This window comes from Miniopterus natalensis, chromosome 17 (genome assembly GCF_054644295.1).
Source record: "Miniopterus natalensis isolate mMinNat1 chromosome 17, mMinNat1.hap1, whole genome shotgun sequence".
Classification (NCBI taxonomy): Eukaryota; Metazoa; Chordata; class Mammalia; order Chiroptera; family Miniopteridae; genus Miniopterus; species Miniopterus natalensis.
The window spans coordinates 43,182,129-43,196,325 of NC_142097.1; the positions used below are offsets into that span (position 1 = coordinate 43,182,129).

Below are 14,197 nucleotides of genomic sequence, written 5' to 3' on the forward strand. Positions count from 1 at the left end.
CTCGGCTCAGGGTGAGACCATGCTCATCACCTCTCCAGAGTCTGCGGATGACCCACGCTCACCCCATGGTGTGGGTGGCAAGGGCTTTGCCATTGACTGCAACCCACTTGCTCATCGTGGTGGACATGGCAATGTCATGAGATTTTTATCTCATCTGAAAATTGTGCCCAAGGAGCAGAGAGACACAGAGCAGAGCTTGCTCGGGAGTTTTTCTCAGAATTTTCTCTGAAAATAGCCCCTCGAGAGCCAGGGAAAGGTCTTGCAAACAGGATGAAGTGAGCTGTGTGATGAGAGACCGTACCTATTTCCAAGCATATTGAGAGGAAGCAGAATTTTTAGTTCTTTAATTCTCATCGGAGGATACTTTTTCCACTGCTTTTCAGAGAGAGTGGAAGGGGGAGGAGGAGAGAGACATGGGTGTGAGAGACACACACACTGATTGGTTGCCTCTCACATGCGCCCCAACCAGGGCTGGGGATCGAGGCTGCAAGTGAGGTACGTGCCCTTGGCCAGAATCGAACCTGGGACCCTTCAATCTAAGGGCTGGCGCTCTAACCACTGGGAAAAACTGGCTGGGGCAGAAGTAGAACATTTTGACTAATCGTTTAACCACTAATTAGTTTAGCCACTAATCGACTACCTAGGTTTAATTGTGGTTTGAGGTCCACTCACTTGCCAGCTGTGTTGTAACCCACCACATAACCTCCGGATGTCTTGGACACTTCCTCTGTTAATATGGTGTAATGACAGCACAACCTGCAGAGTTGGGGGGGGTGCAAATGGGGAATTGCCGTGAAACATGCGTCACAGAGTCAGCACGGAGTAAATGCTGGGTGAATGGTGGCCAGGTCGCAATGTGAGACCCTGGAGCCTCTTGCAGACCAGCTGGCTCTCCTCCGGCCCCACCTGTGTTCTATGCATCCTTTGGGCAACAAGTAACTTAGTTCTCTTGTGTGCTGGAGAGAAAGTTTTGCCTTACAGCCTACTTAGTCTTCAAAGGTAACATTTTAAGAAAGACCTTTCTCCAGATGAACAATCTCCTCTACCTGGGAGAGAACAGGACCGGGCCTATAGGCCTTGGCTTTCCACCCCGTTTGGCTTTCTTCCCTCTGCTGTGGAAGGCCCCTCAGCCACTGCCGGGAGGACAGGCAAATGCCCTCCTGCGCTGCCCCACGTGGGGCGCGCGCGTGGCCTCCGGGCCTGTGAGGTGATGGAAGGCGCCCGCACCTGCCTGTCCTGACCGGCGCTGTTGGTTGATTATATCACTGCAGCCTGTCCTCATGTAGAGTCAACTGTATTCTCTTCCTAACACAGCGAATTAAAGAAAGTTAAAAAAAAATAGTGGGGTGACTTGCTAGGCCTGGGGTGTGAGGGTCAGCAAGGCCGGAGATGCAGGAAAGCCATCCCTCCAACCCCTTTCCCATGCTTTTCTCTGTTTAGGGAGAAAGAGCCTCTGGGGGAAGCCCTGACCCCGAGGGCCAAGGGCAGGCTGGGCACGGGGAGGAAGGCTGTGCAGGCTGGCGCGGGGGGGGGGGGGGCAGCAGGGGCCAGCTCCAGCCCTGTGGCCATCGCCTGGGTTGAGAGTAGGAGGGCGGACTCCTTCCATCAGCTTTTCCTTGAACTTGTGTGTTCGCTGTCAGGTGGCAAGGGTTAGTTTTACAAGCACCACCTGTGGTCTTGACAGCATTTTCTAGGCTTGGGATGAGGCAGTGGCCATACTGGGGGCCTGGGGCAGCGCTAGCTAGAGGACTTCTAAGGGAGAGGGCAGCTCTGGAATGTCCACTTGGCAGTACAAGCCCCGCCCTGGCATGGGAAAAAGGGACAGTCTGGTTAGCTTGTCTGTGTCAGCAGGTCCTGGTTGACCCTTAACCGTACCCATCCTGGGAGGATGCTGTGCTGGAAGCAGCAGCAGGGGAGAATGACAAAAAGCTGCAGTTGGGAAGGTGGACTCCTTCCTCTCAGCCCCTGACCCCGTCCTCACTGCTCCCCAGGCCTGGCTGGGGCTGCAGGAGGGGCAGAGGTGCTCATTGCTGTGGGATGGACTCCCTTCCTCTGAGTCCCCGAAGCACCTCTGAGGCAGGCCAAGAGAAGGGGTCTCAGTGGGGTCCACTCGGGTACCTCTGCAGCCCCAGCGGCTCAGGCTAGGGCAGGAACTGGTGGGAGAGGGTGGGAGACATTTACTAAGGGAGGGCTTCCCATTCGTGCTAATGCAATCCTCACGATAACCCAAGAGACGGGTTCCACTGTTACCCACATTTTAGATGAGGAAACAAAGAGAGGCTAACTAGCTTGCCCAGTGCTACTTAGCTGGTAAGCGGGGGACCCCAGGCCCCACAGCGGCTGCACAGGCCCCCCCAAAAGCACCTGGAAGTTCGCAGTTGCTGGGGAAGGAGGGGTTTCCTGGCCTGGCCTCCGCTCTGGCAGCTCAGGAGCTACACTGTTAACCCTCAGCTGTGGTCCAGGCTGTGTGGTGGCAGTTTGCTAAGGTGACTCTCACTGCCTATGGCGTTTGCCTCTCCCTGGTCCCCAGAGCTCACCGTCACCGTCTGCTCTGCTGAAATGATCAATAAGACAACGGGTTGGGTCTGCGACATGTGTGCCTGCAGCTGACGGAACCACCCCAGCTTGTCCTCAGAGTGTTTTCTGAGTGTGTGTGTACATGCCTGCATGTGTTCCAAATGGGCAGTAACATGTGGGAAGGGAAAGCATGGCACTTGTTTTTGTCAGCCTGCTGACTGCTCAGTAACTGGAGGCCGCCTTTGCCCCCAGCTGCTCTGCCATTTCTCTCTTTACAATCCTGCCTGATCCTGAGCAGAGATAAAAGCAGATTTCCGCTTCTGCTCCCTGAGATCCAGGCGCAGACCCTGCAGGCAGCTGCTCCCGACTGTCTCTCGCAGCCATTCATCTTGCCAAGCCCCCCACGCATCTCTCCTCCCCACCCGGCCCCCACTGCCCACCCAGCGGCCAGGTCTCTGCCCGGCTGGCCCTGCCCCTGACTTTCAGGAAGCAGAGGGTGGAAGAGTTCTCTAGACAGCAGCACCTCACATCTGAAGGGGAGGAAGGAAAGGGGGAGAGACCGAGGGGACCACACTGAAGCCCTGGGGGAGGGGCTGCCGATCCTGTAGGGAGCCTGGCAGTTCTGTGGGAGCCTCCAAAGTAGGGCGGGTGGAGGCAGGGAGGAGTCACACCAGGGGAAGGCGCTCTGTGCTGGGACCACATCAGAGCCCCCTTGCCCACTTGACAGGGCCCTTGAGTTGGAACCACCTGTCTCAGCTCCTGTCAGCCTGTCTTTCTCCTGGGAGGCATCGGCCTTCCTGGTGGCAGGACTGTCAGGCTGACAGCCAGAGGGCACCGTTCCAGGGCTGTCTGTGTTCCCTGATCCTCTCTTAACTATTTGCCATGTCCCTGTCACTTCTCCCTTGCCTCTGCATCCTGCCATCTCCAAGTTGCCCTCTCCTTCCACTGGTCTGAGGAATTTTCAGGCCAAGGTCAGCTAGCTGTACCGGGGCTGGCTCACAGCCCAGACACACATCCACGGAGTGACACCCCTCTGCAGCACTGTTTGCTCAGGAGATGGCAGCTCCTCCAGGGATCCATTCTGGATGATGGGAGGGAAGGAAAGGAAGGGGCTGGGGGCTATGGGGGGATGGGTCTGCCCAGACTGATAGGTTGCTGGGGGGGGGGCTGGCAGCCGGAGGCCCTGTGGGCTGGGAGGGAGGGGCTCTCCCTAGGGTGCAGGCTGCTGTAGTGGGAGCAGATTGTTTACACCTTTCCCCCACACTCGGCCCACGCTCGCCTCTTTTTCCTGGGGCCTCGCAGCCCCAGGCTGTCTGTACAGTCTGCACAGAAAGTGGCTACCCTCGGCCTAGAACTCGCTGCAGAAGGCTGCCTGGGACTGGGAGCCCCTTCCCTGGCCCACTGTCACAGGGGTTGGTGTGAAGCCCATGGATGGGGGTGGACCCGATGTCTCCAAGAGTCAGAGTCCTCCTCCCCTTCCACTTCCTTGGAAAGAGCCACTGCTTGGAAATGGGAGCAGGGAAGTCCGGGAGCTTGGGAGACTGACCATAACAGGAGGGAGGGAGTCAGGGCAAGTGGAGAGCCGAGCTGAGGCGAGAGCTGGGTCACGCCTGGCCCATCTCATAGAGCGGCTGTGTGGGTTCAACTGGATAACGAGTGTTCCACACATGTGAGCTAGGGTGATTGTGCATCGTCAATTACTGAACATTAGTAACTTCAGAACAATTCGTAGGCTCCTAACCGTTGGTGTTGCTCACCCCCTCACCCCATGGCCGCCCTGCCCTGTCTTTCCATGTACACCATAGCTGGGCCGTGGGAAAGTCTGAACCAAATTAGAGAACAGCAGAGGGTGTGACTGCTGGGAAGGAGGCACCTAGGAAGACCCGGCACCCAGTAAGACTGTATGAGAGAGCCCTAGGGTAGCCTCTGTGAGCCCAGAACCCCGTGCCACCCTCCAGTGGGGTCCTGGCCTGGACACCTCCCCAGCAACTGGCTCTACTTTCTGAGTGAATCTCAGCTCCCAGAGGAGACAAGAGGTGGCTGCCCTGTTGCTTTCCATCCTCTGTCTGAATGCTAATCTCTGCTAGTGGGAGCCTGAGTGACAGGGAAAAGGCTGCTCCGAGCTGCAGGCTAGCTGAGGGCAGCAACCCGGACCAGGGAGGTGCCGCTGTCTGCTGCCTCTGTGGCTGAGACTCGGGGCGGCTGCCAGTCTCTCCTGGAGATCGGAACATGACCAGAGAGCTGATGAGGTGAGGGACAAGGGAAGCAGCCGTAGCAGCAGCTGCTGTACTGTGTCACCTTAGATGCAGATGCCACCTTGGGGAGTACCTGCCCATCCAAACGTGTGCTTCTCGTGAAAGTGGGCTGGATGGTCCTGGAGGGTATATAGCTGAGGCCCTAGCCCCAGATGAGGCAAGCACAATGGCATGAGAGCAGAGTACCCACTGGTCCTGCAGGCTCCCAGGGCCCCTCTGCAGGGGCCTCACTGTTAGGAAGAAGCCCGGGACATTGAGCTGGAGGAGAGTAATGCTTCTCTGGGAGCCTTCAAAGGAGAGTGGCCAAGTGGCTTCCACTGTGTTTTACACAAATATAACGTAGTGATGCTACTAGTATTATTAACAATGGCTGATGTCTCAGACATTTAGTATGTGCTGGGCACTGTGCCAAGGGCTTCACTTATAATGCATCTTGTATGAGGCAGGGACCGCTGCCCCCATTTACCCAAGAAGGAAAGTGGGATTCGCAGAACTGGCTCAAGGTCGCTCACAGCCATGGTAAGGCCAGGACTGCACAGGCAGCCTGACGCCAAAGCTTGTGAAGCTGTTGGGACGCAAGGACCCGAGTCTAGAGTCAGGTGTGACCTATCTACCTGGATGCTGCCTTTGCAGGTGGGCTGGGCGGGGTTTGCCAGGGTTATTCCCAGGGCTCTTCTTCGGGAACTTATGGTTCAAGGGCAGACCAGGCTCAGGGCCACACAGGGCTAGTCCTTGCCCGCCACCCACCGCCCGCCGGTGAGGGGAGCGAGGCAGCTGCCTCTCCAGGATCTGTCATCCCTTCAGGGAGGAAGCAGTGGCCAGGCAGGACACAGACAGCGAGGTCATCACTCACAGCCACTGCCACTCTGTGGCCTCCCTCTACCCTGGGGAGGGGGAGGGGGAGGGGAGAGCCTGAGGAGAAAGGTTTTGATTTCTGCAAAGGGGGGACGCAGAACATGGGGATCAAGGAGGCAGCTTCAAGAAGGACCCATTGCCTTAAGCTGGAAACAAGTCCTTGCGCCCAGTGACTACTGACCCTCTCTGTGGGACACACGTGCCCCCTAGTGGGGATTAAGACTAGAGGGCAGCTGAGAAAAATTTAAAAAGATTTACTGAGGGATTATGACCCATGAGCCTGGGTAGGAATGGTCAGTCCTGTCTCTGTGAACACACATGCACACACACATGCACACACACTTAATACCACACGTAGGAGCCAACTGACCAAAGCATTTAATAAAATGATTTAATTTATTCCTCTGGTCATTTATTTAACAAGTATGTACATTGTAGAGCCTTCAATGTACATTGTAGAGAGTGTTTGGGGGTGTTGGGAGTGACCCAGTGATGAAAGAGACAGTGCCTGCCTTCTAGTTAGTACAGTGGAAATCTCCCCACATAGGAGGCCCAATTCTGCTTGCTTAGCAGCTGCCTGGTCATGTGACCTTTCCTTCTCTGTACCCCAATTTCCCCATTTAATAAGCATGTGTTGAACCCAGGTGGGCTGGTGCTGAGGATGTAAAGAACTAATGACCATCTTCGGAAAAGGACTGTCTAGTCAAATGAAGGATGGACCTCTCAGACTCCATAGACTCCCCCAGTCAAAAGAGACTACAGTGGATCATGTCCAGAGGTGCTAACAAAGATTCGCCTACTCACCAAACATTTTGGAAGCCTGTGTGCCAGCTACTGTGGATACAAAATGAATTAAGACTTCCTTCCACAAACAGGCAGAATACAGGGCAAAACACCAGAAACAGACACTTGAGAACAGGCGGTACCCAGGAAGATGACCCGTGACTGCCTCGGTGTCTGCCTCAGGCAGTTGCTGCCTGTGGCTCTGAGGAGGGGAAGCCAAGCAGACCACAGGTCACACCAAGGTGAGGACACAAGTCAGAGCTTGGACAAGACAGCATGGTGTTCCTGAGGATATACACACAGACTGATGGGATCCCAAACAGATGAGATGGTGATTCAACGGAGAAAGGAAAGTCCTCCCAACAGACTACAAAAAAGCACTATCCATAAAAGAAAAACAGATTAATTGGACTTTATCAAAACTCTTGGAAAGACTGGGAGAAAATATTTGCCAAGCAAATATCTGAGGAAGGACCAGTATCCAAAATACATAAAGAACTTCTTTTACAACTTAATATAAAAAAGACAGCCCATAAAAAGGGGGAGGGTTTTAATAGACAGATCACAAAAAAGTATACATATGGCCAATAAACACAGAAAGATGCTTGACATGATGAGTCATCAGGGAAATGCAAATCAAAATCTCGAGATACTAGTACATGCCCACCAGAATGGTTAAAATTAAAGACTGACCATAATAGGTGCTGGCAAAGATGTGGGGCAACTGTGACCCTGCAATACGTTGCTGGGGGAGTGTACAGTGTTACATCTGCTTGGGAAACAAACCAGTTTAGCAGTTTCCTGTGGATTTATCCATGAGGAATGAAAATTCATGTTCATAAAAGGATTTGTACAAAAATGTTCACAGCAGCTTTATTAATATTTCCAAACTGGAAACAACCCTAATATGCATCAATATGTGAGTACATAAAAGACTGTGGTATGTTCATATAATGGAATAATGGAGAGGAAATGAACTACTGATGTAAGCCATAATGTGGATAATTAAGAGAAGCCAGACATAAGAGAATGCCCACTGTATGAATCCATTTGTATGAAATTCTAGAACAGGCCAAATCAATCTATAGTGACAGAAAGCAGATCAGTGGTTGCCTGGATATGGAGACTGGCTGTAACATGGTTTGAAGGTGCTCTTTGGAGTGATGACATGTTCTAAATGGTTACTGGGGTCGTGGTTACATGGGTGTATACATTTATTGGACTACTGAATTGTACATTTTAAATGGATGCAATGGTATGTAAATTATACCTCAATAAAGATGACTTAAAGAGTTAAAAAGAAACAACACAAGAATGAAGACCTGGCCTGGCTGGTATTGCTCAGTGGTTGACTGTTGATCTGGGAACCAAGAGGTTATGGTTCGATTCCCGGTCAGGGCACATGCCCAGGTTGTGGGTTCAATCTCCAGTAGGGGGCATGCAGGAGGCAGCCGACTGATGATGTGTAGTGTACCTGACATGTTGCTCCGGCCTCCCGGCCACTGCCCAGCAGCCTGGGACACCCCCATTGGTCGTGAACCTGCTGCTTTCCCACTAAGTGCCCTGTCAGGTGTTAAAGCTACACAGGGGTCCTTCTTGAGCTGTGAAAAATGGCCCTCACTGCACACTGGCATTGAGCCTGGGTCCCAGGACTGCCCTGTTAGAGCCCAGAGCCTTTCAGGCGCCCACAGAGCAGCTCTAGCAGCCTCTCATCATCCCCATTCATCCTGCCATAAAGTGGCTCAAAATACAGAAACAGGTGCCCACCCGCCCCCCTTGCAGCCCCATCTCTAATTTCATCCCTAACCATAGTTGCAAACACATAAAAACCCTCTCCCCTCCGCTTTCCGCTTCCCCCAAACCCAAATCCCTTATATAGAAGATCCATTTACATATATACAACTTCCTGGTAAAAACACAGACTTTGCAGGCTGAGATGGAGCCCTGCCTCCATTCCCTCATCTGTAAAGTGGGGACAGTGACAGCCCGTCACAGGGCTATAAGTACCCAGTAGTGAATGGTGCCTAGAAAGTGCTGTGAATATCAGCAATCATTATTGTTTTGCCTGCAGGAGGTTATTTGCCTACTACTGTAGTTTCACAAGGGCTTTGGGCAAATTCCACATCAACAACAAAAAAAAATTAAAAAAAAAATTCCACACTTAGTTTCCTCTTTAGGTCTGAAATAAAAGGGGCTCAGTTTGCAGGGAGAGAACCCATCCTTTCTCTCCGCATGACACAAAATACCGTCCCCAAGGGCAAGACAGAGAAACTTAACGACCAATTTCACAAGATAGAAGTTATTGCTGGGTTAATGATTATTTGCTGAGTACTTACCGTGAGCAGAGGCAGCGGAATTTCAAGTAGGCACTGCGAGGAAATTACAAAGAAAAAAATAATAATAATTAAAAGAGACTTCTCCTGCCTCCAAGAGCTCACAATCAAATTAAGGGAGTCAAACATAAACAAATGTGGCCACTTGAAGATAAGCACCGGCGGTGCATTACTGTATACAGAACAGTCCAGACTAAACACCCCTGAGAGCGCGGAAGAGCTGCCTGGAACCCGCGAGAGACAGCCATCCAGACAGGGCTTCGTGGTCCTGCAAATTCAACCTCATTTCCAGGTAGGTGTCAATGCCGGCCCTGGCTCTAGCTGTTGTTTTGCCCTATTGTTGTTTCAAAAATGAGGCCAGGGTGGTGGCCTGAAAAACAACATTCAGAAGCACCAGCGGGTGTGACATTATCTCTGCTCTTTTTCACAATGTAATTGTTCTTCCTTTTCACTGGCAGCGGGACCCCCGGCGCAGGCTCGAGGCCCCCCCGGGGCTCAGGGGTTTGCAGCGCAGCCCCGGCCCCTGTCTCTCGGGCGCCCTCTGCCGCCCGGGCCTCACCGCTCCGGCCCCGCCTGTAAAAGCAGCCGAGTGGGAGGTGGAACAACGCTCCGGGGGTGTCCCTCCCCTTCACTAGAGCAACCAACCACGCCTCCCCGCCCCCGATGAAATCCACAGAGCAGTTTAGAAGAGGTGCAGCCGTGCCTCAGTTTCCTCACGGTGGCCCTCGTGAGCCCCCTCACACTTTCTGCTTCCCCCCCCCCCCCAGCCTCGGCCAGGAACCACCTGTGTCCTCCGTAGCTAAAGCGACCGTCCACCTTCATTTCCTAACGGCCGTGGCTCGGCACGGATCAGGCCTCCTACCCCCGGGCCCTCTACTGCCCCCGGTGGCGGCCGCCGTCTTACCCTCAGCTCCAGAGTCCCCGCCGAAAACGCGACCGCCCCGAGCGGGCTGTTGTTTAGACTACGTTTCCCATCGGCCTTTTCTCGTCATCGCGAGAGTTCCAGCGAGACTGCCGAGACTTGCGCGCAGGCGCGGCCCCGCCCTCTCTCTCGGGGCCGGCCGCATGGCGGGAAGTCATGGCGGGTTCTGTCCGGGTCCCCTCAGTGAGCAGCCTCAGGCCTTTGGCAGTGGTGAGGCGGCGGAGGTGGGGAAACGGAGTCTCCCTTGGGCGCTAGCACACTTGACCTCTCCTTTTTCAGAGGCGGCATGGTGACGGTAAACCGCGCATTCTCTTTATAGGGTGGGCGGGAGGATTAGCTAAGGCCCTGGATGAGAAGCCGCTTTCCTCACGGCGCGCGGTTTTAGGATGGGAGGGAGCGAGCTCAAGCCCACCTTCTGGGCGAGGGAGCGCCTTCGGACCTGCCCCGGCCCGAGCGCCACGCCGCCGCCGGGGGCCGAGCTTGGAGCCCCGGCCGCCCCGAGGGCCTCCCGGGCCAGTCTCCCAGGCGGGCGGGCGGTGGCTGCTCGTAACTCCCGTCGCCAGTGTTACCCTGACTCCCTCCTGAGAACGACCCCAGGCAGTTTTATTTAATTCTACACGTAGTAGTCAGTGGGACTGTAGACTTTGGAAAGTTGCATTTTTTTACGACGAACCTTACGTGGTCATTTTTTTTTTTTTCCTTCCCCACAGCCCGCCTTTAGCATCTGCAGAGAGAGAAGCGGACCTGCAGGTGGAAGCTTAAAAGTAATGAATGGAGCCCCGAAATGAGTAAGAGTGGATGGGTGCAGGCAGGATCGGTTAGGCACCGAAAAATGAGAAAGCCGAGATGGTGCGAAGGCCTGTCCCATACAGCGGCCTAATGCTCTGTTCTGAAGTTAGCTTCAGAACAGGGTTCATTTCTGGGGGCTAATGTGGGCATAAATCTAGAATCCGGAAAGGGTCAGTGCCAGTGTAATTTGGGGGCCACTAGGTGTCGCTGTTTGAAACCAAAATGGAAACCACTGCCTGCAGGGGTGACAGGGAGCCTTGGAAGAGTTTTGGGTGGCTGGGATTTGGTAGCGTTTGTTACAGGCTGAGCTGAGGATGATGGAAAGTTATCCCTGTCGGAAAGGACTTCCTTTGTGAAGAGTTCTGACTTGCTGAGGCTCAGCCTTGTAAATACCAGTCTTGAGAATAAATGCCTTAAGGTTGTTTCTATTAGAATGAAAAGTATGTTATCCATATTTACCCCTTTCAGGTTAAAGGTGTTGGCTGTGGGCTTTGAAAAAAGTGCCATGAAAACGGTCGTCTTAAGATGTTGGGTGTAAGGATCCCCGTGATGAAATTTCTATAAACGGTAGGAAGACTTTTAGCTCCTTCACAGTCTTGGGAGGGTCATGATCTCTTTAAGTATCGGTCTTCTAGATTTCAGAGGTCTGGGCCTTCTAGGATTGTTACTGCCCAGGTGAGGGAAGTAGTAAGGAACTCTCTTTGTTAGGCTCTTTGCCAAGCAGTCTCACAAACAGTATTTGTTACAACAATTGTTACAAGAATTAGATTAAAGCAGTGGTTCTCAGCTGGGGGCAGAGGGTGTTAATGGGGCTGCTCCAAGACAGCTCTGGAGACAAAAGAACTATCCACCCAGAATGCCATTAGAGTTGAGATTGAAACCCTATATTACACTGACGTGAGTGATCTGAGCTCTAGCCTCAGCCAATTACCGGATAACTGAAGCAGAGCCTTATTTATTCATTTGTAAAACAGAGCTAGTGGTTTTTCAGACCTGGCTCTACATCAGAGCCGCCTACAAAGTGTTAAACTATAGAGTCCTGGACCCCACCTCCAGCCATGGATGAGTGGGGCCTGAGAATCTAGTGTGGCAGTTTGGGAGCAGGCACGTAGAACAATTGGATGATCCAATCTATTTTTAGCTCAGATTTTTTATTACAGCAAGATTATAGGACTGGCTATTTTTAAGTAGCTCTCAGGGCAGATCCATAATCCTCTCTTAAAAAACTGAAAGCCACGTGCTTGCTCTGCAAGATCGTTTCCTACACAGAGGTGAGTGAAAGAGAAATGACCTTGTGTGATGCTGCCGCCTCTTGGCGTCAGGCACCCTTTGTGCGGTTGCTGAAAGGAGTAATCTGCACTTGACTGATCTAGAAAGACACTAAACTATATACTCCATGCTCAGCTATAAGACACTTGGTGCTGAGGGAGATCCTTTCTTTAAAAGGGCAGGAACTGTCAGTCAGGTCTGGGACACTGGGTACATCTAGCACTAGATGTGGGCAGTTTTTGCCCTTGAGGGAAAGTACATCCTCATATAGGAGACATGGTTGAGTAAGAGTTCTCATGAGAGGAGTAAAGCAGAATTTGGTAAGAAAAAAATAGTTTGCCTGCGCTGTGGGCTGGCAGATTGATGGGAGCGGAGTCCATGATGATGTCAAGTTATCCCTGTCTGAAGGCAAAAAAAGGCCTTTTGGTGTGGAATTTGGATGTCTGAGACTCAGTTTCCCAAGTCTCTTATAGAAGAAAGAGAGTTACCTGAGAGATACCTGCATATATCTTCTTGAATTGGTTTTTCTTTTGCATTTTCTCCTTGCCAGGGACAGTCATAGCCTTGGTTTCTGAGCTGAAATGGACCCTCCAGAAGAGGACACTAAGCAGCAGTAAGTAGCCCTGTGTCAGCTGCCCTGGAGCCAAAGCAGGATTTTTCTCACATATGTCACAAGACTTTCCGAACAGGCGTGGGTGGGGTGTTCGTTTTGCTTCCCTGCCCTGGACTAGGGTTATGCCAAATGGCAAGGAGATTTTAACACGGGCTTGTTTTCTTTGTTAGATGTCTGCAGTGTGAGACAGAACTGAGCTGCTTTGCCTGAAGCAGGTGAAACGACTTCTCTCCTGTCGTTTGTAAGTTTTCCTATTTCCCTCTTACATGTCCCTAAGAGGCCCCACAAGCCTATGATGGTCGTTATCCCTGTCTGAACATCTTGACTGAGGGAAGCAATCTGTTCTGAGGCTTAAGGGTGGTCAGCCCTGTGCTCTTACAAGGAATCCAGTTGAATGGACTCCTAAGGGAACTGCGGATACGCCATAAGACCCAAGGCTAGTGCATCATCCCTCTGCAACCTGACGACCAGTGGTGTGGCTGCCCTGTCATGCTTTAGGCTCCTTGATTTATGTCTCTGAGGGTACCAGCTATAAGAGGTGGCAGAAATGGGCAAGTAGTCCAGATTTGATTTAGGCTCTTATTGTGGAATGACAGAGTGCTTGTCACATATTTCAAGAAAATGAATGTGCTCTTTGAAACAGACGGGAGTATAAAGTGCCTGCCAGCTGTGGCAGTGAGAATTCTTAGGGCTGCCTGGCTTCCTGCCTTTGCACCAGATCCTGACCTTCAGGAATGAGGGCACCCACAGCCCTAGCAGAGCTGTTTGGTTTCTAGGTGCTTTGTTAACACCAGGGGGCTCTCCTAAGGTTGGCTCAGATCTCCCAGTGGCATGGGGTCGCTCCTTGCTCCTTGGACAGCAGAGGGCTGGGTTGCCTGGCATGTGGGCAAGAAGGGAGCCAAGTGGCTCTGGACAGAGCGGATATCTGGCTTTGTTCCCATTTAAATACCAGGCTTGAAGTGGGCACAGATTGAAGTCGGGATGTGTGTATGGGCTCTTTATATTCATAGTCACATGTTTGGTCACCAAGGAAGCTGTATTTGGGGTGAGATTCTGTGAGCCTGAAAACTGGCCCCAGTGGCTTACAGCCCAACAAACTGAAACGTGTTAGCAAGAGGGGGAATCTATAAGGCTCTACTGACAGAGTGGGTTGAATACAAATGTCCCTAGTGCATCATGGTTGGTCTTTGCTGGTCACTTCCGAACACTGCCCTCCCCTCCCTTTGCTATCTCCTGAAAACAAGCTGCCAGGTAATCTGGGAGCCTCACCAGCCACATGAACGATCTGATGACACCCATTGTGCCCTCTACATGTGCATAGGTGTGCTGGGTTCGAATGAGGGTCTCTGTGGTTGGCTTTTCTCTAAATTAGCTAATTCTTTAAATTTAGCCTTCAATGTGAGTTACTTTGTTGACTGTTAGGTCAAATGATTCTCCTTTGGTTTTACAGGTGAATTCCCAGTTGTGCCAGCGGATCAGCACAGCCTCTGTTGCTAATTGCTAATGCGTATAGTGTTCCCCCCAAAGGAGAATCATTTCAGAGCTCTGCAGACTTCATCTTCAAAAGTAGCCAAATCGCATGACAATGCGATTATCCTAGAAAGTCTCAGGCAGTTAGTGAAATCGGGATGTAACTAAGAACATTCAGAACGCCATAGCTCAGGTGATCTGGGTATATTACCTGTGTATTGGCGGCAGGACTGCAGTGATGGTAAATGGGAGGTAATTCACATGCCTATGCTCTTCTGTGGGAAACAGGTGCTCAGCCTAGAAAAACATTTCTCAGAGTGGAATTCTTAAGTCAGTGTGTCTTGGGCTTAAATTTTGAAGCACAAATAAAAATATTTTGAAATGACTAGCA

At 52.0% G+C, this 14,197-nt stretch overlaps 1 long non-coding RNA gene and 2 other non-coding genes across 8 annotated transcripts in view; all 3 read left to right on the forward strand.

The window, feature by feature from the left end:
• Positions 1-9,826: 9,826 nt before the first annotated feature.
• LOC107536600 (uncharacterized) overlaps positions 9,827-14,197 on the forward strand; it is a 61,448-nt gene continuing 57,077 nt past the window's right edge. For 3 of the 6 annotated variants that reach the window (XR_015715893.1, XR_015715895.1, XR_015715892.1), the window contains exons 1-5: positions 9,833-9,960; positions 10,376-10,453; positions 10,923-11,021; positions 12,274-12,336; positions 12,507-12,577. This is a non-coding gene — a long non-coding RNA (uncharacterized LOC107536600). Of the gene's footprint in view, positions 9,961-10,375; positions 10,454-10,922; positions 11,022-12,273; positions 12,337-12,506; positions 12,578-13,786; positions 14,192-14,197 lie in introns of those variants that run through there. The other 3 variants (XR_001603161.2, XR_001603160.2, XR_015715894.1) reach the window with 3 other exon arrangements.
• LOC148091313 (small nucleolar RNA R38) lies at positions 10,758-10,835 on the forward strand. Its single transcript, XR_015715923.1, has one exon. It is a non-coding gene; the product is annotated as a small nucleolar RNA R38 (small nucleolar RNA).
• Positions 12,094-12,177, forward strand: LOC148091314 (small nucleolar RNA R38). The gene has a single exon (XR_015715925.1). It is a non-coding gene; the product is annotated as a small nucleolar RNA R38 (small nucleolar RNA).